Source organism: Chrysemys picta, chromosome 16 (assembly GCF_011386835.1).
Source record: "Chrysemys picta bellii isolate R12L10 chromosome 16, ASM1138683v2, whole genome shotgun sequence".
NCBI classification, from domain to species: Eukaryota; Metazoa; Chordata; order Testudines; family Emydidae; genus Chrysemys; species Chrysemys picta.
This window is the reverse complement of record NC_088806.1, coordinates 17,250,549-17,271,043: the sequence shown is the minus strand read 5'-3', so window position 1 is coordinate 17,271,043 and position 20,495 is coordinate 17,250,549. Positions and strand designations below refer to the sequence as shown.

The following is a 20,495-nucleotide window of genomic DNA, read 5'->3' as shown; positions in this document are numbered from 1 at the left end:
CGGAGTAACCAAGTAAATTATAATCAGTATAGACAAGGGGCTAGAATCTCATCTGCCATAAACTCAGCAGATTCCCCAGCTAAGGATTCTCCAGTGTAAAGGAGTCCCTAGACAGGCAACCAGCCAGGAGAACCCTACCCCAGCTTCCAGTACAGTAGTCATATTGGTGGTGTGTATGGGAAGAAGACATGGCTGGAGCACAACTGCACACTGACTATTCCCAGCTGACTATTCCCAGCTGTTTCAGCTTTTGGGGGCAATAGCCAGTTGGCATCATTTAGACTTGCTTTGAAAATGCTCTGTAAAACACCAGAGCCGGCATAGAACCAGCTCTAGGATCATGGAGCTGCCACCTGCTCCTTTGCAACACACTGCCTCCCTTGGCTGTGTCCCGTGGGTACTGGATGCAGCTGAGAACCTGAGCTCAGATGCTTTGCATGGCCACAGTGAAAGGGTGATGTTGGTTAAGGATACAGTCACTCAAATTATCAGCTTCAGCCATAATGTTTTTCTCCAGTTCCATCAGATTTGCTTGGAAGGCCAGCAGTTATGGGTGTGGGGGGATTATTGTACTTCTGAGTACTTGCACTGTGCCCAGATAGTAGCTAACTCCAGAGGGAGACCCTGCATGTTATCGTGATGGCATATTAACCTGTGTGGTGCAGCTGGAGTCAATGCATCGATGCATTTCACTTCCAACCAGCCCGTATGCATTTTCTCAGTGCAGCCAATAGATAATCACAAAGTGACACATTTTCATTTTATAGAGCCACGGTGGGTGAGGTAATATCTTTTGTTGGACCAGCTTCTGTTGATGAAAGAGACAAGCTTTTGAGCTACACAGAGCTCTTCTTCAGGTCTGGGAAAGGTACTCAGAGTGTCACAGCTAAATACAAGGTGGGACAATTGTTTAGCATAAGTACAACGAGGAGTCTGGTGGCACCTTAAAGACTAACAGATTTATTTGGGCATAAGCTTCTGTGGGTAAAAACCCACTTCTTCAGATGCATGGAGTGAAAATTACAGTTATAGGCATAAATATATATTGGCACATGAAGAGAAGGGAGTTACCTTACAAGTGGAGAACCAATGTTGAAGGCCAATTTAGTCAGGGTGGATGTAGTCCACTCCCAATAATTGATGAGGAGATGAGGAGATGTCAATACCAAGAGAGGGTATTTGCTTTTGTGCAAATACTCACCAGCAACTACACACCACACCACAGAAACACTAACCCAGGAACCAATTCCTGTAACAAACCCCATTGCCTTCTCTGTCCCCATATCTACTCTACCGACACCATCATAGGACCCAACCGCACCAGCCACACCATCAGAGGCTCATTCACCTGCACATCTACTAATGTGATATATGCCATCATGTGCCAGCAATGCCCCTCTGCCATGCACATTGGCCAAACCGGACAGTCTCTACATAAAAGGATAAATGGACACTAATCAGACATCAGGAATGGTAACATACAAAACCCAGTAGGAGAACACTTCAGTCTCCCTGGACACTCAATAACAGACTTCAAAGAGAAACTGCAGAGCTGCAATTCATTTGCAAACTTGACACCATTGATTTGGGCTTGAATAGGGACTGGGAGTGGCTGGCTCACTACAAAAGCAATTTTCCCTCTCTTGGTATTGACACCTCCTCATCAATTATTGGGAGTGGACCACATCCACCCTGACTAAATTGACCTTCAACATTGGTTCTCCACTTGTAAGGTAACTCCCTTCTCCTTATGTGCCAATATATATTTATGCCTGTATCTGTAATTTTCACTCCAGGCATCTGAAGAAGTGGGTTTTTACCCACAAAAGCTTATGCCCAAATAAATCTGTTAGTCTCTAAGGTGCCACCAGACTCCTCATTGTTTTTGTGGATACAGACTAACACAGCTACCCCTCTGATACTTGGTAGCATAAGTAGTTAACATATATTCTAAAGGACCATTCAAGATGAAGTGGTCCATTAACACCTCTGAAGTCATAGGATCAAAAAGGGGGGTTAGAGGGTTACAGGTTGCTTTAATGAGCCATAAACCCAGGGTCCTTATTAAAACCATGATTTTAAGTATCTAGCAAAGTTATGAATTTAAGCTCCCGGGCTCATCTTTGGAAGTTGTTGTGCAGGTTTCCTTTGAGAATCACTGTACTCACAAATGAACTCACACAGAAAACTCATAAAGACAAAAACCCATAGGCTAACACTTTTCACAAAACGATCACTCAATATCTGACCTCTCAGTCCTCATCCTCAAAGGAAACCTGCACAACACCTTCCAAAGATGAGCCTGGGAGCTTAAATTCATAACTTTGCTAGACACTAAAAATTATCGTCTTAATAAAGACACTGGACTTATGGTTTATTACAACAATCTGTAACCCACTGACCCCCTTTTTGTCCTATGACTGCAGTGTTGTTAATGGGCCACTTCATCTTGAATGGTCCCTTAGAATATGTGTTAACTACTTATGCTAAACAATCTGTTCCACCTTGTATTTAGCTGTGATGTGCCCTAATACCTTTTCCAGACCAGAAGAAGAGCTCTGTGTAGCTCAAAAGCTTGTCTCTTTCACCAACAGAAGTTGGTCCAACAAAAGATATTACCTCATCCAACTTGTCTCTCTCATATCCTGGGACCAACATAGCTATAACTTCACTGTGAACAACATATTCAATTTAACCAATACATACAGCATTTGTTGCCTTGGATTTGTGAGCAGCGATAAAGACATATATTAAGCTGGAACCTACATCTCCATACCCAAACCAACACATGGGCACCTAAACCCAGCGCAATACAATACAATTTGTTTTCTCAGAGCATCCTTCATACACAGGGTTTTTTTCTGAGAGACTCAAGCAAACACTAAAGTGAAAAGACAAATTTTCAGATGGGATGGGAAGAAGGGAGGTGATTTATGGTTGGTTCATCAGCGATTTAAGCCTATGTTAGATGTGTAAAAATGTCACTTGCATCATGAGAGAGGCTGGAAAAATAACCATTGACATTCACTCCATAGGCCCCTAGCTGAGATTCTCCAAGGGCTTATAACCAATAAACTGCAAACAGGAGCATTGGCCATGTCTAGATGAATGAACAGATGGCTAGGTAGACAGAAGCTGTAGGAGGTCAGATCTGAAGTGTCTATATCCAGTTTCCAGCAGCTGTAAACTAGCAATGAACCTCAAACAAACCCCCAGGTCCAAACGCCCCAGAACTGCACAGCTGTCCTGATCTGAATCCAAATACTGTGGCACAAGCCCATCTCTTCTGCAGGCATCTGGGGCTCGCTGATTCCAGGTGCTGAACTTTCCCACCTACTGCTAAGTGACCCCAAACCACCCTGAAGTTATTGAAAGTCAAGGGCACTCAGCACTTGGCTGGGCGGAGGCCCCATTGAGGGCAGCTGCATGAATCAGTGGGACTTCAGGCCAGTACTATTGTGATTCCTCTGGTCATAGAGGTGAGGCCAAGCTGTAAAGGTCAGATTGGAACTTTCCCAAAGTTCAGTGAGTCTTTTGATTGGCCCATTGCATAGATCAAAAGTTAGCAAGGGATGCTAGGGTTGCAGTTCAGGCCCATCCCTGGATAAAGAACCTTCATGCTTTATCACCACACATAAAACAACCTCCTTGAGGGATGGGAATCAATCCCGCCTCTGCTGGGCTTGTGCCCCCATGAGTCCATGGGGCACTGCCAGAACCACAGTAGGAGAAAACTTGACCTCCAAAGCTTGTCACTTCCTTTCACTCTAGTTGCCCTTGAGCAGGAGGAACTGTGGAAGGCAGGAGAAACTCAGGGTATGGGTCAAGGAGAGATGATTATTCAGCACAAAATCTCTTATAAGGAATAAATGTGAGAAAACCGGGTTTTCTTTGTGGACCAAGAGCCCACATTCTTGGAATGAGCACTGGCCTGGTGAATCATTCCCCAGCCTGGTTTTAACACTGACTAGCCTGTTCCCACTACCTCTTCCATGTCCCTACAGCCAGAGCCAGACTTTGTGACTTTTTTTCAGGGTGCAGCTGAGAGAGAAGAGCAATAATAACGAGCCGCTCCAGTGGGGTGAGGGTGATTTAGAGGAGAGCATGCGGCGCCTGTGCTTGTTTTTCAGATAAAGGTTTGGCCTTTAAGAAAGAGAGAGGAGCGAAAAAGAAAAGCATCCCTTCACCTTTAAAAAAAATCAATCCTTCCAGACTCAGAATAGAAGAAACTTATCTTGGAACTGAAGTCTAGGCTTGACACAGTGTGCCTGTGATTTCTCAATCTCCGAAAGTGACAGAGTACCCAATATCCATCAGTGCACACCGGGGCTCTCCTCCTCATCTCAGGCCAGATCAGCCGGCTCAAACTGACTAGCCGCAAATCCCAGGGAGGGGGAGCTGGGCGCTGGTGGGAGAGAGCGAGCCATTGAACACAGGGCTGTGTTACTGTTAATGCATCAGCACAGGTTGCAGGGAGGGGACGGAGCTGGGACAATAACAGTGAAAGGATATCTGCTGAATTAGAGCCACACGGTCCCCTTGTGCTTTGCAAAATGAAGCAGCAGGAACCCTGCAGAATGAGGTCAGAGGATGCATAGAGGCCCAGCATGCCTAACACTGCATAACCAGCGCTTGCCCTTTTACCCTGCCAGTGCCTCTTCCTGAGGGTTTGGAGGTCGTGGCCAGGGAGGGTGGGGGAGAGCTAGGCAGCTCCACTCGACATGTCCCCGTGCATGGAAAACAGCTGGTTAGTCAGCGCTGCATGTTGCAGCATGAACTTCCATCCTGCCTTTTCCTCCATCTTTCCTGAAGGCACCTCGTCCCTAGCGATGGCTGAAGGGCCATGTGTTCCATCCTCATGAGAGTGTCCGCAGAAGAGGGAAGAGTCTTTCCAACTGACTTTAAATGAACTGTGGACAGGATTACAGCGAAGATCATTTCCAGCCAGCAGATCTTGGTTCCCCTTTCTTGCAGGAGGAACTGGGGTATCATAGGAAGCCCCATCAGGAACACAGGAGTCACTGAACCACAATCTGGCAGGGTCCCCTGTCTCTCACAATGTGCAGTACCTGCTGTTACGGGGTGCTCTGTGTGGGTATGTATGTAAATAGTTACTACATAAGATGCTAGTAAATGGCGCTCAAGCATATATAGCTTAGTTACTGGGTTTTGTCAGATCAACGACACATCTATCCATCCTCCGTAGTTAGGTGGCCTCTGTTAATGTAATATCTGGGCACCTCCCAATCTCCAGGGCAGTTCCAATCTACAGCTCGCCAAGCCCTTTACAAAGATGCGTAATTGTCATCACCAACCTTTTACAGATGAGGAAACTGAGGCACCAAGCTTGAATGACTTGGACACGATCACTCAGTGCAACAATATAAGAATCAGTACTGGAACTTAATTCTAGCTGACTACGAAGCTCTCCCTATCCACTCAACCACACTACCACCTCTCCCCCATTCCTGCGGACAGAAGTGTGTGATGTGCTTTGCATTAAAGCAACCAGAGCCTGTGATCACGGACTGATCTGTCCCTTCAGTGCAAACTGGAGAATGACCATTAGTCTATCAAGCCAAGCCCCACAGCGGTGGCATCAGCTCCACCCAAAGTGCATGGAAATAGTATTGCATGTGTGCATTTATTTTCAATTGTATTTTGTTCCGTGGATGTGCAAGCTAATTAGTTGCATCCCGGCAAGCAGCAAATGAGACCTTGAAGCAACAATATGTGAGCAGGGAGGGATGGGCTAAGTGGCACTGATGGGGCTCTTTGTCCTTCGAGTCTCATTAGAATATGCAGAAGCTCTCCCAACCTGCCAGCAGAGAGGAGATCTAAAAGTGACTCCCAGGAGCAGCAGCTGTTGGAGCGAGGGCTGGAAAGGAGGATTCATTTGAGATCTTCCTTTTTGTTCCGGTGAAAAATAATAAACCTTTTTCTTTTCTTCTTTATATTTTTAAAACAGTTTGAAAATGTTTGACATATGGAAAAAATAATGAATTCCATTTTTCTTTTCCTTTTTGCATTCTCTGATCTGTCAGTCTGCAACCAGGAGCCCTGCTTACCGGGAGGGGCTGTCACTCTATTTTATATAGATATCGCTGTTATCGCAAATTGCTCCCCCCTTCTCAAGGATAAGGCTGAGAGGGGGTGGCTCCAGGTGTTGATGGTCGCTACAGTGGCCTTTCTCCCTACTTGGCCATTGGTTCAAGTCCAACCATTTGCAGCCTAGATGGGCCCAAGCTATAAGTTAGCATTCAAGCCCATAGCGTTCCCTGTAGCAGGAAAAACGGGATTTCTGATGAATGCAGAAGGGATTCTTTACTGAGACAGCTGAACACACACAGCCTGTAATGATTGATAGCTGCCAGACTGCCTAATGCACCGGGTTGTCTTCTATCAGCATCACACCAGAAGGCTCCCTTGAAACCAGGCCTGTCCTGGAAAGTCACGGGACGGACTGCTGCCTGGGAGTCCAGCTCAGGATCTGAACTTACAGTTTGATCCTAGCTCCATGACGTGCCTGTACCACAGCCCCAGATCTGGCCTACCCGTCAGTTCTAAGTGAGTCCCCCTTCCCTGGCTCCGGAGCACAGCAGTTTTGGGAGGTAGTATCTCAGTAATCAGAGCAGTGCAGCTTCAGGGGACATATGGTCTTGCAGGCAAGACACTGGACTGGGCTTCAGAGGATTTCCGTTCAATTCCCAGCTCTGCCACGCACTCCCTGTGTGACCGTGGGCTATCACTTAGTTACTCTGTGCCTCAGTTTCTCCTCTGTAAAATGGGGCTATTTATGCGACTACATTCATTAACGCTTGTGGGGTGCTCAGTGGCTATGGGGATGGGACTGTATACACGGCTTTTTCTTGTTTACTCTCTCTCCATCCTTGCCAGATCTAGTTAGTTCTCTCCTCACCTTCTTGACAGCCAGAACTGGAGCCATCAGTTATAGTCACCGAGAGTCAGACGCTGACCTCTCTCATTAATAGCTGCCAGTACCCTGAAGTTTAAAGAGATCCAGTCTGAGGGCATCTCACACACAAACAAAACAGAATTCGGCCAGGCACAAAGCCTCATGCTGCGGGGAGGGTTTAACAGGCTCGGGGCTTTTTCAGAAGGTTCTCACAAGACCTAAGGCAGGGGTTGGGGTAACGTTTTTCTGATCCACCTGACAGAGATCAGCTCAGGGCTTGACTGAGCTAGTATCTGGCAGCTCCAGAAATTTTCTGGGGTTAAGTTTCTTGCTCTTTTGTTTGCAGAGATAATATTCCAAATAAGAAATCATTAACTAGCTATCAGCATGTGTACCATCTATCTATCTATTGGGAATACTAGACATTTTTTCCCAAAACCTTTTTTCAACAATAACTGGCTTTTCAATGAAATGGAAATGTTAAAAAAAAAAAAAAAAAACCCTCCTTCCTTGTAAAAAAAAAAAGAAATTGGTGGCTTTATTCCAGTTTTTTTTTTAAACAAAAAAATGTGATGACATTTTTGAGAAAGATGAAAAATGTAGTTTTTGTTAAAATTTTTATGTGGGGGAAAAAATCACTTCCCAACCAGCTCCTCTCCCTCTCTCTGTCTATCTCACTGGCTAGATAGATAGATGGATTGATTGAGATTTTCATATTGGGTTCTGAATTGATCAAGTGCTGTCCCTCTTCCGACAGGCAGGCAGGAAAGAATTCTCTTTCCAACAGCATCTCAGCAAGCCCCACTCTCAGTGCTGTGTGACGTTTCCTTACGCCCTCTAGTGATGGAAGTGCGACATCATTTTTGCTGACCTACCTACACATGCTCACCCTCACAGAAAAGCTGGAAATAGGGCCAAGAAAGAGATGCACTATGTAAACTGTCAGCGCTATTTTTCTCTATCTCCTCGTTCCTTTTGATTTATTTTTTAGCGTGTTTCCCCCAGGCTGTGCTGTTTGCTCGCGTCTGTTTCTTCTCCAGTCGACAGCAGCCACACGGCTTTCTGAGGGCAGCAGCAGCTGCCCTGCACTTCTCAGGCTGTGGCCAGCCTCAACCCCTGTTCCTTCGGGGGAGGTTGCAGAACTTAGCAGATGCAGCTGTGGAGCACCCAGCTACAACAACTCTTCATGCAGAGGAGAATCAGATGGGTCTGGCAAGAGGAATGTCCTGTGATGGCAGGGGGCTGGTGTTAGGTCCAATCCTGCTGCCCTTATTCAGCCAAAACGCACATTGACATTGACTGACGAGGCCCATGGACTGCACTACTTATCAACAAGAGACCTGAGTGGCAGTCCAACTTGTTCACCTATTGTTATTGTTTAGGCTGCAAGGATCATGCAGTTCCCGTGCTGTTACACATCAGTTAAGTGAACCCCAAGCACTTCCTATGTAAATAGGAAGTGCTTCCATACTACTTTTGTCTTACAAAATAACCTATTGTCCTTTCAGTTCTTTACCGCGTTGCTAAGTGTGTAAAATTCAGAGGTCCCAACAACCAACACTGCAAAGTTCAAACTCACCCAGTCCTTAGCATTAAGAAACAGGGCAAAGGCGATACAGCAGGTCTAATTCATTGGGCAGTCCAGATTGCATTTGCATAATGTGGCATTGCAATGGGATCTGGTACAAAGGCCAGGACTGGTTTGCTGCGTGGGGAGCTTGGAGAGGAATAATATATCGTTTTAGTCTTTATGTGCTACATTTTATATTCATCTTCCAAACGAACGAGCTGCAAGGCAGCTGTCCCAGCGAGCTCCCACCACGCAGTTGTGAGGCTGACACCCGTTTGGGAAGCGCCGGGAGGGATTAGCAGTGCAAAGACGGGGGCTGCACAGGGTTAAGCGGTGCCAATACCTGCCTTGAAACCACGGCGGCCATTGGAGGTGTGCAGCGCCCAGAGTGGGCTGGCACTTGTTACCTTCCGTGTTATGTGGGGGGAGAAGGGGCACAGGAGGATATTTAAATTCATCTTTTGATTTCTGACAAGCTCCGCTCAGTGACTCCTGCAGAGCAATAGTTCACCAAGAAGGGAGGCAGATGAAAATCAGGCTGTTAGTTTACAAACTGTTTCTCGGTGGCCTTCGGTTCTACTGGAACCAGGTATTGCAGTGATGTGAGTAATGTGTGCTGCTGCCCTCTGCTGGAGGGAATAGAAACTACACAGCTGTGGGTCTTAGGCCTTACAGTGCTAATTGCCTTTCTCCTCTATCTGAAGCAGTGGGAGCCTGTGCTTGTGAGGAGGGCACGCCTCCCAACATTTCAAGTGGCTTAAGCAGGCTGGGTCCTGCACCCATAGGCTAGGAGGCCTGGGGGGATGCAGAGCGAGCCCACCCCTCACTCACTGACCTACAGGGCTGGCTGGGCTCTGCTCCATGCTCCCTAATGAGCAGACAGTCAGGTCAACTTTGAGTGAGTGGTGTTGCAACCCTGAGTGCCAGGAGCCAGGTTGCAATGCCCGGAGCGGGGAGCCGAGCCTAGCCAAGCCCCATGGGACAGGAACCACTTCAAGCAGTACAGGGTATTGTGTGGGTCAAAGGGGACAGTCCCATGAAACCCAGGACTGTTGGGAGGTCTGGAAAGGGGGCTGCCTCTCTGTTTTCTGTGAGCCATTCCGATATGTCAGTGCAATGGGTCTCTTCAATCCGATCTCAGGAGGGTTAACTTCAGTATATGCATGGGATCACTTGACCTTAAAGGAACTGTCTTGTAAGCACCTGCAGAAGATTTGCTGCTTCTTACTGTGTGTGCAGACACAGAGCCAGACACTGAAGCAGACCTGTCCAATGAGCAAAATCCCCCAAACAGCACTGAACCTACCGTGTGACTGTGGGGAATGTTATTGGCTTTAGCGGGGGTCTGGAAATCAGGACTCCTGGGCAACTGACTCCCTGTATGGCCTGCCTTGGGTGATACACCCACTCTCATTGTTGTCCTGGATTCCTGCTGGAGGTGGGGAGAGAGGAGAGGGACTGCTTGATTATTGAGATACTCAGACAGAAGGTTCTGTAGAAGTGCAACCTATTGTTAACCCCAACTCAGAATTCAGGATTGCCAACTCTCACAGTTTTACTGTGAGTCTTGCAATATTTCGTGCTGTTCATAACAGCTCGTGACCCTGGCGTCGCTCGGGTACATCAGAATCTCAGCTTTTGTTACACAGAAAAGTGTGCTGCTTCTATCCCTCGGGGTTCTGGAGAAATGCTGGAAACCATGAACCCTAAAGGTGCAGAACCCAGCCGTCAAAAAGAATTCCCAATGCAGTATTTTTACATTCTCGTCATTTTGGGTGTCCGGACTCTTGAGTTTTGAACACCGGGCGTTGACCAGTGCTGCGAGTTTTAAATCAGACCCCCATAATCTATAGGGGTCAGCTCTTCCGGAAGGGAGCTGTCTCCTGTCGGAGCTGACAGCAGACATGCTGATCCTGTCCCTGGTCGGTACCTGCTTGCATTCCCCTTTCCCTATTTTGTGCTATTTGGATGAGTCATCTGACCTCAGACTTCTACAATTCCTTAGGTCGCAGGTAACCATAACCTGTACGCTGTGGTTGTGGTTTCCAGAGATGGCTCAAAATGAGCATCCCCTCCTCCTCTTTTAATGCACTTGCCTAGCCCCTCGTTATGTTAATAGGAGTAACAGCTGTTAGCTTCAAAGCAAAGTCAGACCTGTGCAGTTACTAGGCAGTGAATAGGATGTGCCAGCCCCATGCTGTGTGTATGTGTGCGTGGATCACAGAAAAAAGGTACATTAGCTAATTAATTCTTTGTTCCGTTAAAGTTGTTATTAACACTGAGCTTATTGTGGAATTCACCCCAACAGTCATGTTTATACTTGATCCCAAGCAGAGAACAAGTGGCTGCTTCCTTCCAAGCTATGCAGCACCTTCCCCCGGAGGGGAGGAGGAGACGGTACAGCCTGCGGTTTAAAATCCCAGCTTTTCAAAAGTAGTTTGACGTCAGGCAAGCCTGGTCCCAAAATGCACCGGGATGCACGTGCAGTAGATTAGATTGGTTCATACTGGAGAATGCTCCTTGCAGAGACGCTATTGCAAAGACTTTAACACAGCAAGCGATTGTATGCAGAGCAGGGGGGCACGTGAAAACAATCACCCAGAGCAAGTGTACTAGGAGGCCTTCATAAACTTGACTTGTCTTCGGGAGACAAACATGCCTCGTTGACAAGCGCACAGTGCGCTATGTGAATACACAAGCACATCGCCGGGGCCAGAGCAGAGCTCCCAAATCCTGGTTCTGCCTAGCAGTACTTGAGATACTCGGGGAGAGAGGGTGGAGCTGGCAAGATTCATTCAAAATGAGCCCCTTTTTAGTTAGCACTATGGGGTTTCTTGCACTTTCTCTGAAGCATCCGGGACTGACCCCCGACTTGGAGACAGGATACTGGATTAGGGGGTCTGATCCAGCCTGGCAGTTCCAAAGGAGCAGGTGGTAATACTTGTACTCACACTCAGTAGCGCCTCACTGCACAAGCAGTGCCATAGAAATCAATCAGAAAGGTGCTATACCATAGGAGCAATGCTATTATTGATTATCTGTATTGTGATAGCACCTAGAAGCCCAGTCGTGGCCCACGACCCCGCTATGCTAGGCGCTGTACAAACACACAATACAAAGATGGTCCCTGCCTGTAAAGAGCTGACACTCGAAGCATGGTATCAAACCTGGCCCTATGTTAGATGCATGTGTTGCTCATAAGGTTTTAGGAAGAGTTTAGCTGGGTAATTTTCAGCATATGGGTTGTACAAGGACTTGGACTTGGACTTGGACATGCTCCTGGTGCGTGGTGAGCACCTAATTCACAAGTTTCTGCTCCCAGACTATGCATAAACAGGAGAATTGTAGCCAGCTCGCTTCCCTAGGCAAATTTTTGACCAGAGAATTGTCTGTGCTAAAGAGCAGAGAGCCATCAGGATTTGTGGATGTTTCCATATGTAGCCAGAGACCAACTGTGTTCTCAGGGAGACAGTGTGTTGTCTAGTGGGACCTTGGGCAAGTCTTTGTGCCTCTGTTTCCCCTCCTACTTTTTGCCTGTCTCGTCTATTTAGATAGGAAGCTCTATGGGACAGAAGCTGTCTTTTACACCATGTGTGGGGCTCTGATCTCAATTGAGGTCTCTAGGTGCCATTGTCATTGTGCTAATAATAATAATTCCCACAAATTTCAAATACTCTGACCTCGTAAGTCTCAGAGCACTGAACATCCCACTCCCCTTCAGAACCACCCCCGCCTACCAATGAATCTTTGTCCTGGGAGCATATCTTCAGCCCTTTCCATGCCAATAGGGCCTCCAGAGATGCTTGCTCAAAGTCTCACTTTATCTGTTTAGATATATATATTTACTCCTTGAAATCCACAGAGGCTGATATATTTGTACATTTCCACTCCAGCAGCCATGCGGCCTCTTCCCATTAGCGAGCATCTGGGATGATTCCGTTAATACTTTTTTCAAAAGAAAAGGCATGTTGCACAAATTGATAAATAATGTGATGCAAAAAAAAAAGGCAATCAGAATTAATTAGAGGGAGGTGGTTGTTTTTCTCTCTCCACTTTCAGGAGCTGGCTTCTCCCCAGGGAACTCTGCTATTCAGAGAAATATTGATAATAATTAAGGACATCTCTGATTGCAGCAGCGACTTGCTAGTTAGTGGCCAAGAATGTTCAGGGACATTATGTCTTGTTCAAAGGATGGCAGGGGTGTATAAAGGATGGCTTCTCTAGCAGCCCTGTGTCCCAGCACTTGGCTGGGTGTAACAGGCGGGGGGAGCTGAGCCAGCCCTGAGTACAGGATGAGCTGCACCTGGGTTGAATCAGGTGCTCTCAGGCAGCAGCTGGGGGCTGGAGCAGCGAAGCTGTAGGAGAACAGGGCCTCCTGCACTGGTCCCTGAGGAAAGAACAGTCTCTCAGGTAGGAGGGATTCTGTCTAAGTGAAGCTGGGGTGGAAGGTTATGTCTATGTTTGCTTGAGAACTTTGTTAATTTAATAAAAAGCCAGCCCCAAAGAAGGACTGTGGAGTTTGGTGAAGGGGAAAACAGGCCCAGGGCACAGCAGAAGCACCCCTGGCCACTAGCAGATGTTTGGGTGGTGGCCAGCCCTGTTACATGTGGGATACTAATTCAGTCCTGATCTGGCAAACATTTATGGGTCTGGGTAACTGTACATATGCATGTAGCCCCATTGCCAACTCACATGTGCAAGAGTTTGCAGGGCTGGGGTCCAAGCAGGAAGACCTCTAACTAATCAGCTAATTTATGATGGTGCCAAAAGCATGGTCCCTGTACAATATGCATTTCCTTTTTAGTCATTTCTTCAGATGTGTCTTAAAATGTGACTCTCCAAAGCTTGCTCTTTCTTCTCCCTGGCTCTGCAGACCATGGAGATCCTTGGCTGCTTTCACAAGTTGCCCCTGTTCCTTTCGGTCAGGGGCATATTGTTCCCCTTGGTGGTAATTCACATTGACGGTCTGCCTACACTGCAGGCAAGGGATGTGATTGCAGCTTTGATAGACATACCCGAGCTAGCCTCAGAGCTAACTTGAGTAACAATAGCCGTGTTGTGTCTCTGCACAGTTACCTCAAATCTACCCAAGAGGAGGGATGATACTGAGCGAGGGTTCTTAGGACATTCTATTCAGGATATGTGATTGCAGCATGTGTAGATACACTTGAATTAGCATTGCTACAGCTAGATCAGTGCTAGCTTGAGAATCAGTGCAGTATAACTGCAGCATCGGGGCAGTGATGCAGGCTAAGCTCTGGAGTACAGTACAGCACCACCCAGGGCTGGGCCCTTTACACTCCTGAAGCCCTAAAAGGCCATGTGTCCTGCACAAAGGGGATGTCTCTTTACAGGAGCTCAGTGATGTTCAGTAGAATGCCACACTCACTCCATAATTGTGCATTTCTGTGAGGGTATTATGTCTGCACCTCTGTATGTATGGGTTTGCATGTATGTTGTGCATGTGCTTCTGTGTATGCAAGAGCATGTATGTATATGCATGTGTGTGCAGGTGTATGTCTGTGCATGCACTTGTGTGTGTGCACATACGTACCCAGGCTCGTGTATTCATGCATATGTGTGTCAGTAGGTGCATGCGTGTGAATACATGTCTAAATGTAAACATCCGCATTTGTGTAGGTGCAGAGTATTCCAGCTCAGCCAGCAGTAGGTCACAAAGTCATCCTGTGACACGTCCTTTTCATTTTTGTTTTTTAATTTTTTCAGACCCTTAATAGTTAATTCCATTCCCCTTGCTGCCAAAAAACCCAACCCCTTCCTATTTTTATCTCCAAGTTCATCACAAAAGGCTCATACTTCCACCCTCTCCATGATTAAAAATTAGGAGAACAAATTCTATAGTGGTGTCTTATAATAATAACCAAATCTTGGGAGTGCAATGGATGAATAATGGATCACGGCTCTGTCTTAAAGGCTTCTCGCTCTCTTTTCTGTGCCGGAGTTTGAATGGCAAAGTAATGAGTCCTTCCTCATTTCATAAAAGTTACAGATGTTGAGAGCCACTGCTGATTTCTATTCATCAGGTCTGCCCCTCCCCAACCAGATCTCCCGGTTAATGAGCCGGGAGCCAATCAATAATTCATGGCTACATGAATAACCGGGGGATGATAACCGCTTATTTGGGAAGATGTAATCAGGACCCATTCTCTCTCTCTCTTTTTCACTGTGCTTCTTATCTCCTTATCAGCTCCCTGTGACTCACTGCTAATCCAATAGACTGAAGCAGGAGCAGAACAATAGGTTAGAAAACAAGGTACTTACAGTATGTGGGAGAAAAGCCGTTCCATGCTTAGGTGTGTTTTTCTCCTCTTCCTCCCCCCCCACCCCCCAATGACCTAGGTCCTTTTGTCAGGCAGCTCAGAGACAGGATGGGCCGCGTGGAGAGAATATGATTAGAACACAAGGTTGCTAAAAAGTTTTCAATTTCATCTCCCAGGATTGGCTTTGTACAGACATCAATGGGGAATATTAAGTGTCTGCATGTGACCGGTCCCCCATTTCACCCTGCAAGCTTCCTATAGGAAAGAGGGGTTATTTTCTGTTCCAGAAGAACAGACTAGAGGAAACCTCCTTGCCTAAAAATGCCTCAGATGTCTCCTTCACTGCACAGCTTTTTAGGATGATGGGAGCCACAGAAAGTCACAGCTACATATAAAGCATCCCCTGATCTGTACAGGTGAGGAATCATGGATGTGATCCACAAAGCAATTTGGGTACCTAAACTTTAGATTTAGGCATCTAAGTCCCTGTGCGCGGCACCACCGTGAGCCACAAAACTCCTGCCTGGCTTCAGCTAACCCTGTAGGTGCCTACATTCACTTGGCATCTGCCTTTCCACTGCAAAAGTTCCCTCACTGCTTACATTTTAGCCCTCAGCCATGAATCCTGCTGCCCACTCAAGGCCAGCCATCCGCTTTCCCATCTATAAAAGGAGGAATGACACTTTTGTAAACTTTAATAGACATTTTGTAACTTTTGTAAGTCCAAATTCATTACAGCACGTCAGACCCTTTGAAATCCTCACCTGAAAGCTGCTACAGAAGAGTTAAATGATTATTATTATTTATTTATTACTATTATTGTTCCAGTTAGGGGAGAGGATTGTTGCTGTAATTTAAATTGCTGGTGATTTCTAAGTCCTTGTTTCCTCCCCCTGGAAGAAAACCTGTCTTTGGGCTGTTTGTGTGTTCCATGAATCTCCGCGAGATCTCAGCACATTCCCTGTATGATCCACAGCGAGAGCAAGTGACCACACAGGGATTGTTCATGTACAGTCTCAATCCCATGCGGTCCCATTTCTATGGTACTGTATGTCTCCGCACACGCCTGGAATCTCTCCTACGAATAGCTGGAGAATGTGGATCCCTGTAGAATGAGAGGCACGAATAGTAAGGAGAGGTAGTTCAAACCTAAACCCCAGAGCCCCTAAACTTGGCATCCGTTTGAATAGGGAGCCAGTTTGGAACTTTGCCAATGAGCCGCCCTAAACCCCAAGAGGTGCTGGTTGAAATTTGGGATAGTTCAGGTATGTGGCTCTGATGGCCTAGTCCAATCTGCAGACATAAGGTGTGTGTGTGTAATGTGGTGCGTATTCACAGTCTGTATGCAGAATTGTGTGTGTGCATGTGTGTGTGTGTAACTGTCTCAGGCTGGTTAGCCTTTAAGGCAGGGGTGGGCAAACTTTTTGGCCTGAGGGCCGCATCGGATTTCAGAAATTGTATGGAGGGCTGGTTAGGGGAGGCTGTGCCTTCCCCCAAACAGCCAGGCATGGCCTGGCCCCTGCCCCCTATCTGACCCCCCCCACACTTCTCACCCCTGATGGCCCCCTGGCACCCCTGCCCCATCCACCCGCCCTGCTGTCTGTCCCCTAACCGCCCCAGACCTCCTACCCCTAACTGCTCCCTGCCGCCCCATCCAACCCCACCCTTCTTGACTGCCCCAACCCCCGCCCCATCCAAACACCCCTTCTCCCTGTCCCCTGACTGCCCCCCGCCACCCCATCCAACCGCCACTCTCCTTCCTGACTGACCCCCCCCCTCGGGACCCTGCCCCATCCAACCACCCTGTTCCCCACCCTCTGACTGCCCCCACCCCTATCCACACCCCCGGCCCCTGACCACCACCCTGCCCTCTATCCAACCCCCCTCCACTATTCCCTGTCCCCTTACTGGTCTGCCTGGAGCACCGGTGGCTGGCAGCATGGCTGCACCAGGACAGGCAACCACGCTGCCTAGCTGGAGCCAGCCATGCACCGCGTGGCACAGAGCACCAGGGCAGGCTGGACTCTGCAGCTGCGCTACCCCAGGAGATCGCAGCTCAGAGCATTGCGCCTGTGGCGCAGGGAGATGAGGCTGCGTGGGAAGGGGGACAGCGGGGGAGGGGCCGGGGGTTAGCCTCCCGGGCCAGGAGCTCAGGGGCCGGGCAGAATGGGCCCGCGGGTCGTAGTTTGCCCACCTCTGCTTTAAGGCTTAACGTAGTTATTAGACTCAGCTGGGGATTTCCATAAAGAGCTGGGTGAGCCCAGCCGGAAAGGGGAGACCTGAAGGAGAGTGGGGTGGAGAGCCCTGTCTGAAGCAGCCTGGAAGAAGAAAGGGGAGAGGAGCAGACAGGCTATGGCCGGCCAGGCCAGCGTGAGCTGTAACGAGAGCCTGACCAGAAGCAGGCACCCTGCTGAGCAGCAGCCTGTCTGAACCCCTGGGTGAGGAGAGTGCCAACCTAGACAGTGGGGTTGTGGGAAGCACAGGAGACTGGGGCTAGGCATGGGGACAAACCATAGCGGCTGAGGTGTGCCGGTGAGCAAGGGCGGCTGGCTGAGCTCGACTGGGCTGAAGGTTCAGTTGTTTTGAGTATTCTGTTGTCGTTTGTTAAAGGACTTTGTGGCCCTGGAAGGGACAGGATTCTATGAAGTTATCCGGCTGGAGGGCCAGGACACTCCTATGCCTGGAATTGGCTAAAGAACAGTGGGGAGGGGGGGGGGGGGCGGAAACTGAGGCAAAAGTTGCTGCCATGCCACAGCCAGACAGGAGGGGCGTGTTGGCAGGAGCAACTTGGCCACAGTAACCAATTCTGAGGTGTTGGGGAGCATGTTGGGGACCTTAGCCCCGTGGTAGAGAAGCCAGCAAAGACTGCTGAGTACCTTCTTCTCAGCCCAAACGTACAGGAACCCCAGGCGCCGAAGCAGAGACGCCCGTGTGGGTGCCAGACAGGGCTCAGTCCGCTTCAAACGTTCGCGGTCACATTGTTCAACTGGTGCCCACTAGCTCCCAGAGTGGGTCATAGCTACCCCCCCCCCCAGCACAGTGAGCTCCCCTGTGTAACTGAGCAGCTTCCCTGCAACAGCATCTGCTCCCCAAGGCATGGAGGTGGGGATGGCATTCACCGTGCACTCTGCCTGTCCAGTGGAGAAGGAATCTTACGTCCCACCTTCCCTCCAGTCATCTGCCTGGGTGAGGCGATGACTCCCTTTCCTGTCTGTCTATTGATGGATCTGCCATCACCGGGGCATCTGAGCACCTTTCTGTTTTGTTCTAAATAAATCTTCTACTTGGGCCCAGGGAACAGCACAACCCTCCCCACCCCCACCACGCACACGCTCCCATCCTCAAGCTCTGCCTGTCATAAGGGACTTCAAGCCAAATCCAAGTGCCATCTGAAATATAGTGGGATCCATTTGCAATGAGAGGGCATTCAGTGCTCTTTGTGGCATGAGCCGCCTTTCCAATAAGCCCTGCTAGATGTCAGTTTGGAGCTGGGCAAAAGTGCTGGATTAGCAGCCGTGGAGAGCAAAGAACTCTGGTTATCTCCCCAGAGCAGGTCCAGGACATGGCGCACCTGGTCGATGCACCCAATACCTGAGCTGAAAGCCGTAAAACGCTATCTCACCCCCACACACGCGAGAGAGAGGGCAGTTCAGGGTCGATGGCCCATTCAGTTCTTGACCTCTGGGCTGAAATCTCCAATTAGTGCCAATGTGCTGGTGGTGTTTGTTGGGAGATGCAGAGCTGGCCTGAGCCCCATGACGCTCGTGTCACTGCAGCCCCAGCAGATGGGAACAACCTCCAGCTGCCCCCTGTCTGCCTCTGCCCAGTTTCCATCTATGCTCAGAGAGGATTCCCAGCTCCAGAAATGGACGAATCCCTGTTGTGTGTGATACAGAGCTAGGCTGGGGCCCCTAATGAGAGGCACCCCTCGTAGCAGGCTGTCAGGCTATGACAGCTTGATTGATGGGAATTTCAAAGGAAGGCTGAGATCTGAAACGTCTCCTTGACACCCACAGCAAAATCTTTCTTCAGAGGGAGATGCTTGAAGAAAACCCTTCAAATGAATGCCAAATGAGGGCGTCTCCTTCTGGCTGTGTGGGACCTGGCAACCCGACGCGTAACGAGAGGCAGAGAAGAGGCAGCAGTAACTTTGTCACATTAAAGTGACAGAGAAACCATAAATACAGTACCACTCCCCTTCCCCGTGATTGGACTCTGCTCAGTGCTGCCTGCATCCACTTCCCCGCCTGAAATTCATTTGCCAGCATGATGTAAATTTTGTTTTGATTAGTCCAGCCATGCTGTGTGATCTACAGCTGCTTACGCTATAAGCCCCATTCTCCTAGCAGCTTTCTGCACATAGGGGAATGTCTTTAGGATGGCACAGGACCCACCTCAGTCCTGGCACAAATGGCTGTGCCCCTCGTTGATGTTTATGGGAATTGCGCCTGCTCACGCCACTGTCAGATTGGGACCATGATGTCTGGCGATCTGTGTGGAGGCTATTTGACAAGTTTCTGGCTGAGGAGGAGCCAGTGCAAATCACTTTATACACCCCTGCCTCCCCATACCCCAGTGCAGCATGTTAGTTTGCAGAAAGGAAGGATGTCCCAGGAGTTAGGGCAGCAGCCTAGAACTTGGCAAGCTGCGTTCAAGTTCCTGATCTGGTGCAAACTTCCTGTTTGACCTTTGTCAAGTCACTTAGTCACTCTGTGCCTCAGTTTCCCACCTGTAAACAGGGATAACAGCACTTCCCTGTCTCACAGGGGCATGTGAGGAGACATACATAGAAGACTGTGAGGTACTTGAGTACTAGGTTAATGGAGGCCTTCGGGTGCTTTAGATAGAACATACTTCTTGCTATAACCAGTCTATAACCAAATCCCCATATTCCAGCCCTCTCAATCTGTGGGGCATTTGAAATCTGAATGTAGAGATGAATTTTGCAGACCCCCTGTCCATCACTCTAATGGGCTGAACCAAAACACCAGTTCTGAACACTCACCACATACTTTGCAGTGCTTAAAATCCACATCCAGATTAGCCCCATGGCGCTGAGTGAAGTATAAACACCCAGAAGTGTGAAGCGATCTTAATTTTGTGCCATGAGAAAAGTTACTCTGTGTACTGGCACTGGAGGCTAGGGGGACACAGTCTTAGACAGCTGGTATGAACTCCTGTGGACCCGATCCTCAATGGGTGTAAATTGATGTAGTTCCATTGACTTTGACAAAGTAACATTGATTCATACCATATCAACTGAGGATCTCATCCCTGCTCAGACAGAAATGTTGGGCCAGATGAATTTCTGGCCCATCTCCACTGACTGCAGTGAATTTGCAGCTAGGGATGAATTTGTCCCATAGTCTGATTATAAGAAGTCATTTCTCCTTGTCAGTGTGTAAAATGGACTGAAATTGTGTCTGCTCGCTGCTCTTGTCTGTTCTATTAGACCGAGCACCTTGCATTGCTTCACTCGTATCGCTCTTGAATGCAGTACGCTAGATTGCATGACAGTTCTTTCCCTGGGGCCCTCATAAAATGAGCGTTGTGTGTCTCACTAGGTGAGTGCAGTCAGCAATATCATAAATAAATAAATGGGGAAAACATGTTGGTGTTGGTTCCAGCATTTTGAGCCATTTGAGGCACGGTTGTTAATAAAGGTTTCAACACAGCCCCTCTTCTCTGCCAAATCCCCTCGTGACCGCTTAAACTCCTGCAAGTACCC

The 20,495-nt window shown here is 48.4% G+C and overlaps 1 protein-coding gene across 4 annotated transcripts in view; it reads left to right on the top strand.

The window, feature by feature from the left end:
* KIRREL3 (kirre like nephrin family adhesion molecule 3) overlaps nt 1-20,495 on the top strand; it is a 689,345-nt gene that overhangs the window by 484,308 nt on the left and 184,542 nt on the right. Inside the window, exon 1 of one of the 4 annotated variants that reach the window (XM_065570447.1) lies at nt 12,761-12,896. The exons of the other annotated variants lie outside the window; for them this stretch is intronic. The gene's annotated coding sequence lies outside the window, so the exon portion shown is untranslated. Of the gene's footprint in view, nt 1-12,760; nt 12,897-20,495 lie in introns of those variants that run through there. 4 annotated transcript variants of the gene reach the window in all.